Source organism: Sus scrofa, chromosome 1 (genome assembly GCF_054392235.1).
Source record: "Sus scrofa isolate SSC_HxYL_T2T_F1_AM1 chromosome 1, Sscrofa_HxYL_maternal_Yorkshire_Landrace_v2.0, whole genome shotgun sequence".
Classification (NCBI taxonomy): domain Eukaryota; kingdom Metazoa; phylum Chordata; class Mammalia; order Artiodactyla; family Suidae; genus Sus; species Sus scrofa.
In genome coordinates, this window is record NC_139383.1 from 166,912,909 (window position 1) to 166,925,615 (window position 12,707).

At 34.1% G+C, this 12,707-nt stretch overlaps 1 long non-coding RNA gene across 2 annotated transcripts in view; it reads left to right on the plus strand.

Annotated features, from left to right (window-relative positions):
* LOC110261625 (uncharacterized) overlaps positions 1-12,707 on the plus strand; it is a 128,507-nt gene that overhangs the window by 113,692 nt on the left and 2,108 nt on the right. The gene's annotated exons all lie outside the window — the stretch shown is intronic.

The following is a 12,707-nucleotide window of genomic DNA, read 5'->3' on the forward strand; positions in this document are numbered from 1 at the left end:
TACTGAATAAATACATTGATTCTATTTTTACCTACTTTAATAGAGGGAAAAAGAAAACAAAATTTGAAGTTCAGCAAATTTTTTATTCATAAGTATTATATATGAAAAATTTAACAGATAATATAGTGAAAACTCTAGATGCTGGAATGACTAGTCCTTAAAATGCATATTTCTAAGTTACTCTTTACTACGATGATGAGAAACAGATTTCTTTTCAATGTCACTTTGATAACTACAACGTTTTGTTACTTCATTTAACTTTTTCCGTCATCCGATAAATAGCAATTATGTTTGTATTTGCCTGGCATCAGTCTGGTTATGTTATTTATTACTGATCTGTGCACTATTTGTATTGTTTTGTATGCATAATACATTTTTGTTTTTGTAGGTGTTAATTGAAGTTAAAGACTATCACTTGTTTTACCATTGTTCCTCTAAATTTAGTTCATATTTGGTAGAATGTTTCCTTAATTTTTTTTAAATAATATAAAATTGCTATAGTCTGAATTTTTGCTTGGTTGAAAAACTGTTCCTAGTCTGTAATACATGAACTATATTTTGACAGTTCATGAATGGTTTATACTTTCTTTGACTCAAATTACTTCATGATCATATGTTCAAGAGGATTCATGAAATTGAGATTGAAGCTGGACTGATTTTATTCATTTTGTTTTGAACTAATGCTTTGGATACTCTTTAGGTGATTTTTCTGACTGAATATATATATTTTTTTATCATATACTGGAGTTCAATAATTTATCATCATGTCTTACTATTCTGTATCAATTTTTCTTGGACATTGTTCTATTTTTGATCCACAGAGGACAAGCTATTTATTAAAAAAGGTTTTTAATGAAAAATAGTTGATTTAAAATATTGTGTTAGTTTCAGATGAACAGCATAGTGATCTAGTATTTTTGCAAATTATGTTGCATTATAGGTTACTATAAGTTAATGGGTATAATTCTCTATCCTTGTTGCTTATCTATTTTATATGTAGTAGTTTGTATCTCTTAATCCCATACCCCAAATTTGTTCCTCCTTTCTTCACTCTCTCCTTTAATAACCACAGGCTTTTCTGTCTCTACTGTTTAGCATATACATTCATTTGTATTATTTTTTTATATTTCACATATAAGTTATATAGTGTTTATCTTTGCCTTATTTCACTAAACATAATATTCTCTAGGTCTATCCATGTTGCTGCAAATAGCAGTATTCTTTTTTTAATGGCTGATAAATACATGTGTGTGTATACCACATCTTTATCCATTCATCTATTGATGGACACTCGGCTAGAAAATTTGGAATAATTTGCTATTCTTCACCCCTTTATAAATACTAAATACATGTATTAGTTTTTCATATGTCTTGCATATCTACCATTTTTTAAATAACATTTACAGAATTTTATTTTACTATAGGATTTCCTCAAGTCTGTCTACTATATTCTCATTGATGAGTTCATTTTTGGCTGGTTCCAGTAGGGATATTATATGTGTGATGTTTTCATTTTTCTCTTCTATATCTTTACCATAGCTTACTGGTTCATGTTCATCTTTGACTTTGTACTATTTGCTGAATGCTAATGGGGTATTTACAGTAAGGTCTAAATAAGCTTAGGCTTAGATTTACTGACCTTGGAACCTGAAGAGCAAATGTTTCTGCTCCAGAAGTCCATCCCCTTTGTTTCCCGTCTTTAGTAGGTCAGTGTGGTTTGCAGTTAAGTGCCTTAACTAAGTCTTCCAGTGTTGTGATGTGGCAAAGGCAGCTCGCACTTTTCTCCTGTGGCCAGTCATGTACAGCAGTGTCCCTGAGGCTGAGTGCCAGGATGTACAGCCTGGAAATATTTGACAGTAGCCCCTGCTTAGGCTCTACTTCACCTTGTGTTCTGTGTTATCCCCCCTTTCTTGGCTGACACAGAGCCTTAAATCTAAACACTATAATTCAAGCATCATTTGATGTCCCTTTCAAAAGCTTCACATTACCTCTTAGGAGTGTTTGTACTTACCTAACATCTTAAATGTATGAGGGGATTCTCACATTAGCACTAAATTTTGGTCCACATTTTCTCAGTATGCTTCACACTTCTGGTTTAATGTTCAGTCATCATTTTTTTTTTTTTAACTTAAGCTTTATATATCCATTTTGGTTTTATCCTGTTTATTCTTCCACTTTGATTTGGAAAGGCTGGAAGAACAGAGCAACCTTTGCTGTGGCCTCAGAAACCAGTAATACTTGTGTTTCCTAGCATTTAAATTAAGGAGAGAGTGTTGGGAACTCTGGCACAGCTTTCATAATAACATTACAGCATTCTCTGCCCTTGACTTTGTTATTTTAAATGAGTCAGAAAGCTTTCTAGGAATTTTAGTGAGTTCCTGCAACCAAGAGAAGATGAGCTCAGGGCTAAAGGGCCTGGAGGAAATGTTAGGAGCAAGCATCCCCAAAAGATCAGCAGTGGCTGTGCCTGGCAGTCCAGTTCTCCATTTGTGGCCAATGACTGGGTAACGTTTTCACTTTATTATTTATGGCATTTATTGATTTTAACCTTATTATGCAAACATGGGAGTTAAACCAATAATAGTAAAAGCATTTTATATTACTCCCTGCAGTTTATATTCATTGGCTGTACCATGGCAAAAATTCCAAGCACTGGATTACATTCCCAAAGAGTTGGATTTATGTAATGATATATTAAATCCAACATAACAAAAACTTGAAGAACAATTCAATGCAGTGACTCAATTTGTATATCCAGTGTATTTATTTCAGAGAAAAAATATTTTTTCTACATCCAGAAATCTTACGTGATGCTCTGTAATTTTTTGTCATGTCATTAGTGAAATCTGTTATATTATTACTCAATTACATTAAGGCTTTTAACATGTATATAGTCAAATAATCTGAATCTGAACAGCAAACTCACTTAGAATGGCTTTTCACTGACTTTCTCGGCAATAGATCTTAACTGTCATTGTTTAATGCCTGACCATTATAGATGAAATACATTGGCTTGCTGAGGCATACCACAGGGGAGTACTATGTCTTGAAATAGTGTTTTGGTCTGATATAGGCCTGTCGTCTTTGAGGCCAAAATGGGTCTGAAATAATTTATTCATTTCCCAGGTGATACACAAAAAGCACACTGGGAAATAGCTTGCTCACTCATGGTATCTGGAAATTTACTTCATTTGTTAAAATGTGCTTTAAGGAAAAGTTACCAAAGCCAGAAAATTAAGTTTAAACCGCTCCAAGCCTCCTTGCTTTATCTCTGCATCTTTTAATTCTCTCTGTTACTCATCCATATTGTTTGTCTCAGAAACTATATCATGCTATTTGTTTTAATGTTTGTGCTTAGGCAAACTGTTCTGTACAGTCATCACATTTTGAGTGAAATAATTCAGCATATAGATAGTGTGTGTGTGTGTTTTCTAACATGAGGAAATGTTGAAGTCATAGCACCATGTTGATCCATAGCATAATTATCCCTGCCAGTTTTAACTCACATCATCAAGGTTTTTAACATCATATTTCTGAGTCAGATCTGAAAAATCATCATTCTGAGTTTTTTCAGTTACTTTCAAGAATGCCTCACTGTATACTAATTGGTACCAATATAAGCTTCTTTCATCCTTACTGATTTAAAATACTAATTTTGAAAAAAATTATATAAAATTATAAAGGACAAAGTTTAATATTGTGTCTGCAGTATGCCATATGCTTTAGGATATTTTATTTAAACATTGAAACAGTTATACAGCTTACTATTCACCCATTTTTTCCGACAATATAACTGAGGATAAGAAAAGTTTAAAAAAAATTTTACTCAGGGACATGCAGCTATATTTCTTTAAAAAAAATAGCATGTGTTTTGAATCCCAATGGGTTGAAATTCCTTTTGTTTTTAAACAACAAAACAAAGTAACATTTCAAAATAAACAAGCATTTTTACTTTGTAAATTAATATGCAAATTAAAGCAAATACATTCTTATGTTTGTAGTACCATAAAATTTGTACCTGTTATCATATTCCTGCTTCTCTCTTATAGTTGATTTTTCCCAAACTGAGATTTGTCCTTCTCAGATTATACTTCTGAGGTGATTCCTAACCCCCATCTTTCCCTTCTTAATTTTATTTAGATAATATACTCTGTAAAATTGTCACACAAATGTTTACTATCCCAATTCTAATTTTTGTGACAGAATTTAGCTTTTTATTTTCCACATTTGATGATAAATATACAAAATTCTTAGTTTTTACTTATGATCATTCCAAATAGGTTATAAGTCGTGTATAAGGACATGCTAAATACAAAGATTTACTAAAGCTTTGTTAGCAATTACATCATTTTAAGGAGGTGGTTATGAGGAAAAGAATAGCTAGTAAGTAGAAATGTGTATATAGAATGTTTTAATCATTTGCAAGTCTACACAGGATTACTTTTTCTTGTTCAAAGCAAAATGATTTATATTCCAGTTTTCAATATATAATTAATAAGAAATAAGTCTATTCTTGTCAAATATAGAAACATAAAATTACCTAAATGTCTAGAAGTTAATTATTTTCTCCCCAAGTTTCTTCAAACAATCCACACAATATTAATTAGAACTTCTGTCCTCTGAATGGGTCTCAAGAAGCAGTGGAGTCATGTAAATAAGTTTTGGCTTCTGCCATAACCACCTTAGAGCACTTAATCCCCAGATGAGATCAAAGAAGGAATGGACATAGAGATGGAAGTATAGAGAAAGCTTTGCCATAAAGTAGTAGGCAGTTGCAGAGAGATTTGAATCACATGAAATTTGGGGTCATGTTACAAGAAGACACATTGTTCGACCAGTATTCCAATTGTTTCTGGAAAATAAAAACAAACAAGAAAGGAGGCAATTGGTTTGTTTGATGTAAATAAATTTTTTACCTAAAAAGTGCTGAGCTAAAAATTTTCTAAATTTTCATAAGGTATGAAAATCCTCCTAAATCCTCCTCCTTCCTGTTCTCTAAAATGTTCACCTACCTCTTTTTGACTATCCAAGTTAGTTATCAGCCTGTTCCCCAGGTATCTAAAAGTTTTGTAATCTTGACATTTTTTTTGTCTTCCCCTTTTTTGTTATTTTTGAGGAGTTTAGGGAAAATTCACAGGAAGCACATATTTCATACTCTCTATTTTTCCCTGGTGAAGATGCTTTCAGGAGGATGAAGGAAGATGAATGTTTAAGTTTTCTGCATAATCTCCTTGTCTCTTAGATCCCACCCACTTTTATCTGAACTATATATTGGATTTTTAAAAGTGTCTTACTAAGATAAAAAATTAAGCTTACTGTATAATTATCCTGATTATCAGTTATAGAAGAAAAAAAGTACATGCGCAGAAACTACTTGTTGGTTAATCAATGACCAATCACACAGGCAAGGTCTCTAGCCTAACTACAAAAATTACCAGTGAAGCTGAAGTTTGTTAATAACAGATGTATTCTATGTGAGTATAATACAGAGCAGAAAATATAGAAAATGTTAGTCTATCATTTGTACACAGTCTTATGAAATAATAGCTTTATTTCATGTCAAACTGAGGCTTGATTTATGGTTTAAAAATCACAAAATTAAAAAAATTCAATAGCAACTAAAACTCATGCATAGATTGGTATTAGCATGTACTTATGCTAACCAGTTTAGCAAGTATGCTGAAATAAGTGGTGGTACATGTATGAGAGATTTCTCTCTGTAATTATTCCTTCAGTTATTTTTACTGAATCTTTTCCATCTTTTAATAATTTCTCAGGTTAAGTCCATGTATCTCCAATCACTTTCAACCAAAAGGTATAAAAAATGTGGTCCATGGATTTCCTGTCATGGCTCAGTGGAAACAAATCTGACTAGTATCCATGAGGATGCAGGTTCCATCCCTGGCCTCGCTTAGTGGGTTAAGGATCTGGTGTTTCTGTGAGCTGTGCCGTAGGCCACCAACGAGGCTCAGATCTGGCACTGCTGTGACTGTGGTGTAGGCAAGCAGCTACAGCTCCCATTTGACCCCAGATTTCCCTGGGAAAATCCAAATGCTGTGGGTGCAGCCCTAAAGAGACCAAAAAGAAAAAAAATGTGGTCCTTTCTAATTTATCTGATTCATAACCCCCCCTCTTTTTTTTCAACTAGTCACCCCTAACATCAGTGTCTAGGGTTTGCTGTCATGACTTAGAAGAGTTAAACATGGCAAACTTTTTTTCATCGTTTTCCATGTCCCTTAATACAATGGAAAGGGGCACAGGCTGGGCTTACTTATTTAGCTAATTACTTGTCAGTGCTGTGGAGACACCCCATCTTCCTGTCTGGCTACTAGTGATTTCACCTGCTACTGGCCTCTTTATATAGTGACCCACTATATACCCTGTGCATAATTATAGTCTGTGTAAGATTATCTTGCAGATCTCTTTGGCTTCTCCCTAGCATGATTTCCAATGATGACCTCCTCCTAGAAGTGTCCTTTGCATCCTCTAAATCTTTGCTATCCCTGATTTCCCTTCCAAGAAGGAGATTACCTTATGTGGCAGGCAAATGCCTGTGTAAAACCATCCATTCTATGTGGTCTTCCAGTGTCCACATGGAGCCATGGAAAGGTTTTTGTCCATGTCCTTCAAGGGCACAAGAAACAGTATGGAAGGAAAAGGTACTCTCTTCCCAAGCATGTTGCAGCCACATTTATTTATTTTTTTTTATCCTACTAAGTTTTCTCCAGCAAACATAATGACTAAAGAAAATAACAAGGAAGAAGCACACAGAGCAGAGGGCACTTGCCAAGCTCTCTGGAATGTCCTTTGCCAAGCTCCTATAGCAACAAAAAAGGGAGCTAGAAGTTTAGCTGTTCCACATGAACCATCCAGAGAGCATGTCACTCTCTTGTCTTTGTCCTATAAATGTCCCTCTCCTTGGCTGCGAGGAATGCCCTCATCCTTGATGGGAAGAGAAAACTATAGCATTTCTCACTTCACACTAAATCAATAAGAATATTACAATGAATTTTGAAATAACCACCTTCATTATAATGTTTGATGATTGTGTCAATTTGTTTTTCTGTTCATTCTAGAATGTGGGGGTACTTGGTAACTGTTTACCTTTGATTTTGGATTCTCCAGTTCTACGACAGAAATCATTTTCAATATCTTTCTGTAGATTGGACACTTATTTTGTTTAAATCAGCCTAATAGCAAAGTTAGAGTTCTTAAATCTATGTGGTCCAGGACATTTTTTGAAAATGCATTTTCAAAATGTGCTTAAGCTATTACTCAGAATTTCTGGGAGAAATAAAACAGGTCCTTGGCCTCTAACAAGTTAGAAAGCAAAAACATAAACTATAATACAATACAATAAATATGAAGGAGCATTTAACTGAGCAAATATTAAGGACAGAGAGGAGAGAAGAGAGAGGAAGTGGATGTAGTAAGTTAAAGAATCTTCTATACCACACTTGAAGTTTGAACTTGATTTTACAGTATGTGAGTGTGACTTTGCAGGTTTATTAAGTAGGACAATTAAATACCTAGAAATACTATATAAAAATAATGTCTTATTTGGATACTTCTGTGGTTTCATTTTTTAAAATATTGATCTACCTGGAAGTTTGTAAATGTTATATATTACAAAGCAAAACTACATAAATGTAAAACATTAGTTGACTCTTTAGCATTAAAACAAACCTCTCAGAGAACTTTAAAGATGCGAATAATTGTGAAAACTCAGCCTCTGTCTACCAGTGCTGAATAAAAATGTGGAAACAGAGTTTTGGGTGAAGGAGAAAAAACAGCTTTTATTGCTTTGCTGGGCAAAGGAAGCCATAGCAGGCTAATGCCTTAAAGACTGTGCCCTCTTTGGGGGAAGAAGGAGAAAAGGAGAAAAACAGGGTTTCAAATAAGAATCAGGGTTGGGGCAGACATGCATTCTTCTTTCTTTGGGGTGGGGGGAAATCTTAGACCTCTAAGCTTGCATCAGGAGATCTTGGTGTGAGCCTCTTGACGGTCTTCTTGGTCATTGCCTAAAATAACAGTACTTGTAAAAACGGCATATTGATCAGAGATTAGAATAAACTAAGTTCCTGAAAAATATCACGTACTAATGATCTTTAACCCACAGGCAATTGTGCTCAGGGTGCCTAATGTTTAGCTTACAGGTGATTGTGTTTCAGGTGCAATCAAATGAGAGAGAAGCACAAGGAAATTTTCCAAGCTGTTTAATATTAAAGTATTCATTTCTGGAGTTCCTGTCATGGCACGGCGTTAACAAATTCGACTAGGAACCATGAGGTTATGGATTTGATCCCTGGCCTCACTCAGTGGGTTAGGGATCTGGTGTTGCTGTCTGCTGTGTAGGTCACAGACAGAGCTTGGATCTGGTGTTGCTGTGGCTCTGGCATAGGCAGGCAGCTGTAACTCTGATTAGACCCCTAGCCTGGGAACCTCCACATGCAGCATGTATGGCCCTAAAAAGACAAAAAGACCAATAAATAAATAAATAAAGTATTCATTTCTAAAAGAAGCATAAGGAATATAACTTTTCTCTTAGGTGTATAAGATGCCTACATCATTATGTGTATCCCTTGAGCAGGAACCAATACCTTGCCCCAAGGCTATGCTATTGCTTGACTGTTCCTCCCTTGTCTTTGCAACCGCTTCCTTTCCTGATTAGCAATTGTCTGAGCCTTCCACCTTGAAACTCAGGGAAAGCTATGGAGGATGAATGAGGCCCATTGGCTAAAAACAAGAAATGGAGACACAAAGTCTTGGTGCCCAGGAGCCCCACAGGGCCTTGCTCAGTTACATAATTAATCCTAATTTCTAAAGCTCTTAAGATTTGTTTACAAAGTTCGTATTTTCTAGGAGTACATCAGAATATATATTCCCACTTGTATGACTGTGAATAGTTTGATTTGTGAAATAGCCATGAGACGTAAGTTCAACTAAATGGACAGAAACCAAAGTTGTATGACTTTGCTTTTCAAGATACCAGGAAAACTATAATAGAGTATTTTACTGTATTTCTGTTTGTCTACTTCTTAGTTTGTTGAATGTGCCATATTATAATGTTCTATCATATGCAGACAGCAATCCCATTCTAATCCTTTGTCTGAATATCCCTGTGGATATCAGCAGTAAATATTTACCGACCTGACCTCAAGCAAGAACATTATGGTACAATGTAATTATGAATCCTTCCTTCCCCTATAGGCCCCTGATATAACTAATTTCTTGTGGAACAAGTCATTCTTACTTAACTGCTTTTTTCTTTCCCCTCATATAGTGAATACAATAGCCACAGTTGTTCCTGTTACCATCCTCCCTCCTCTTTCGGGGACAGGAAGTGGAAAAGCTATATATATAGGAGTAGGTTGACTCCAACCACATGTGTCCAGTTGACCTGTGAACTATGTAATTAAAAAAACTTTCCCCTCCAGATACTCCCACTTGGAACTTAGAGAGCCATAGTAACTACTGGTCAGATAAACGCAAAGATTCAAGTTAAACCCTAAGGAAGCAAAAACTGTTTAAGTAAAGGACAATAAGCAGCAATAAAATGTGGCTACACAGCTAAATGAGATCTTTAATTCCCAGACCTGAAATCCCACAGCAGAGTTGGAGGCGCAAGATGGAGAGAGGAGAAGGAAAATGCCTGGGGTCCCATGAAAGCCATACTGGGAGGCAGCCACGTTGGGCAGAGAGTGTTTCCAGACATGCTACATAGGTTCCTTAATCTTCAAAATTGCCCTAATGATTAATTTTAAAGGTGAATTCTCTAAAGTTTGGCCATTTTTGAGTAAAGTACCCAAGTTCACATGGTAATTACATGGTGAGATCAGGATTCAGCCCTTAATTTTCATAAGTGTTCTATCCACCACCAGTCTTCACTTTCAATGAATCATTGAAATATAGACATGGCTGATTAAATGTCAGAAATGTTTTCTTGCCTATAAAATTAAATAGTTATCAAGGTCTCTTGAAAAAGCTACATTATTAATTTTTGGTGAGAGGGCATGTCCAAACCTTTACCTATACCGTTATTTAATAACCCATTTCATGGTGAGGTTTTAGTTGTACTGTTAATAATATGAATGTATATCCCACCCTTTGCCAGTATATATTCCAAGTTCATCTCTATCCACAATAACACCAAGAAAACAATACATATTAAGTTTCATTTCATTCTGTTGGCAGCATTGTCTCATTCCTGATTTGAAAAAAACAAAATATAAAATGCAGAAATCCACTTTCAAATTTCTGTAGTTTTGACCCATTTTTCTTCTCTACGTATTTCCCTTTGTTTGATATTCAAATTTTATTTCAACATAAGTTTGAAATTGTGTATGATGAGAATTGTAGGGGTTAGTAGTATGCCTTCTCTTTGTTTTCTCCTATTTTAAAACCAAATATTTACAAAATACTACAACAGTGATATCAATCAAACAGTAATGAAACTCACTGTCAAGATGATGTAAATGAGAAAAAATTGCAAATTATTGGTAAAATAAGCAAAAGGCAAAGTACAGTCATTTGGATGTTCAGGGTTTTGCTTATAGTCAAATATTGGTCAGACAATTGAATATTTGAAAAACAATGACTTGCTAACCAAAGGAAATCATCCATAAACATAGCTCTAAAAAAGCATACTCTTTTACTACCATTAATAATTTCCTCACATATTTTTACACCCAAGTTTGAATTTGATGCAGAGACTAAAAAGTCTTACCTTCATTCTACCAAACTTAATTTTGACCACTTAGAAAATCTAGTTTTAATCTCTTCATCATATATTCCTATTTTTCTCTTGTGTCTTTTCCTTCATGTAAATGTAGCACTCTTTAATCTCTTATGTTGCTAGATTCATAAATTAATGTTTTTATCTTTTAAGGCAAAATATTAAGAAAAAAAATTTAGATTATATTTTGGTACACGAATCAGTAAATCAATAGAGAAGAAATGTTAGTTAAGAAAAAGAATGTGTAATATATTTTAAAATTTAATATGAAATGAAATGACATTTTAAATCTTTCTGGAAAAGCTTGTTTGAGGGAAGCCTTTCTAAATATCACATGAAGTAGATACCATAAAGCATGGAACTAACAGATTTGAATATATGGAAAGGTTTTAATACATATTTGAAAAAATATACACAAAGTAACATGGCATTATAGGCTATTAAAGATCTTTTGATACTATAAAATTAATGTACAAGTTATATGAAGAGTATACAAATTAACAAAACACAATTTGATTTTTAAATGATCACAGGAGTTCCCATCATGGCTTAGCAGAAATGAATCTGACTAGTATCCATGAGGACTCATGTTCGATCCCTGGCCTTGCTCAGTGGGTTAAAGATCTGGTGGTGTCATGGGCTGTGGTGTAGGTTGCAAACGTTGCTTGGATCTGGCATTGCTGTGGCTGTAAGCCTAGTCCAGAGGCTATAGCTCCAATTCAACCCCTAGCCTGGGAACCTCCATATGCTGTGGGGCCAGCACTAAGAAGACAAAATAAATAAATAAAATAATTCACATTGTATAACCAGGCAGTTTACACAATAAATATAAATGGCCAATGAAAAGATAAAAGATGCTAAAATTCACTTGTGTGAGTCAAATTACAAAAAAAAAAAAAAAAAAAAAAATTCAACAAAAAATATTGAAAAAGGTCTAATGTGGTTATTAATAATTTAAGAGAAAATGTTGTATCCACTCCAGTAGGAGGTTCACAAATATTTTTAGGTGTTTTGGGGAAAGTGACACATCATTTGTTTTCTATAGAACTGTTGATGAATGAAAAATTTTGTGCAGTTGTGAATAGAAGCACTGTTTAAAATATCTAAAACAAAACAGACTTACTATTTATCATTGGAAATATTCACAATTTTTGCTGTGTCCCAACTGGAAAATATCAAGGAATGATTAATAGTATGGTTTGTCTACATGTTATGACAGAGAAAACAAATATTATTGATTAAAACAAGTACATTGTAAATAATAGTTTGATCCAATTTATGAAAATAAAAACAGATACGCAGTTATATAGCTACAGAGATAGGTGTAGATTCATAGTAAAACCAAATAGAAAATAATTTTAAAAATCAATTGGAAATTCCCATTGTGGTTCAGTGGTAACAACCCCAACTAGTGTTCATGAGAATGCAAGTTTGGCCTCACTCAGTGCATTGAGGATTAGGCATTGCCATGAGCTGTGGTGTGGGTTGCAGATGTGGCTTGGATCCTGTGTTGTTGTGGCATAGGCTGGCAGCTGTATCTCCAATTTGACCCCTAGCCAAGGAACTTCCACATGCTGCAGTTGCAGCCCCCAAAAAGCAAAAACAAACAAAAGAAAAACAAAAATCAATTATCCATGTCTTAGGAAAGATAAAAATCAACTTTTACTTCTGTATAAAGGATTTGCAGTAAATGATTAATGTATTAATTTTACATGAATAAAACAAGATTGATTACCTATAAAATAGAATTTCAAAAAAGGATTATAAACAAAGTTACAGAAGTTCTAGGAGAAAAAGATTAGAGAAAAAAGTTATTTGAAAGAAGTTTCTAGAGCCTCAAAATATAGCATGAATATTTTTACAAACTTAGAATATAAAAAATCTATTGTGAATAATATGATCTTTTTAAACCATGCAAATCATCCCCGTTTAAAAGAACAGGACTAGTGTGTCTTATTTTTATACTTTCTCT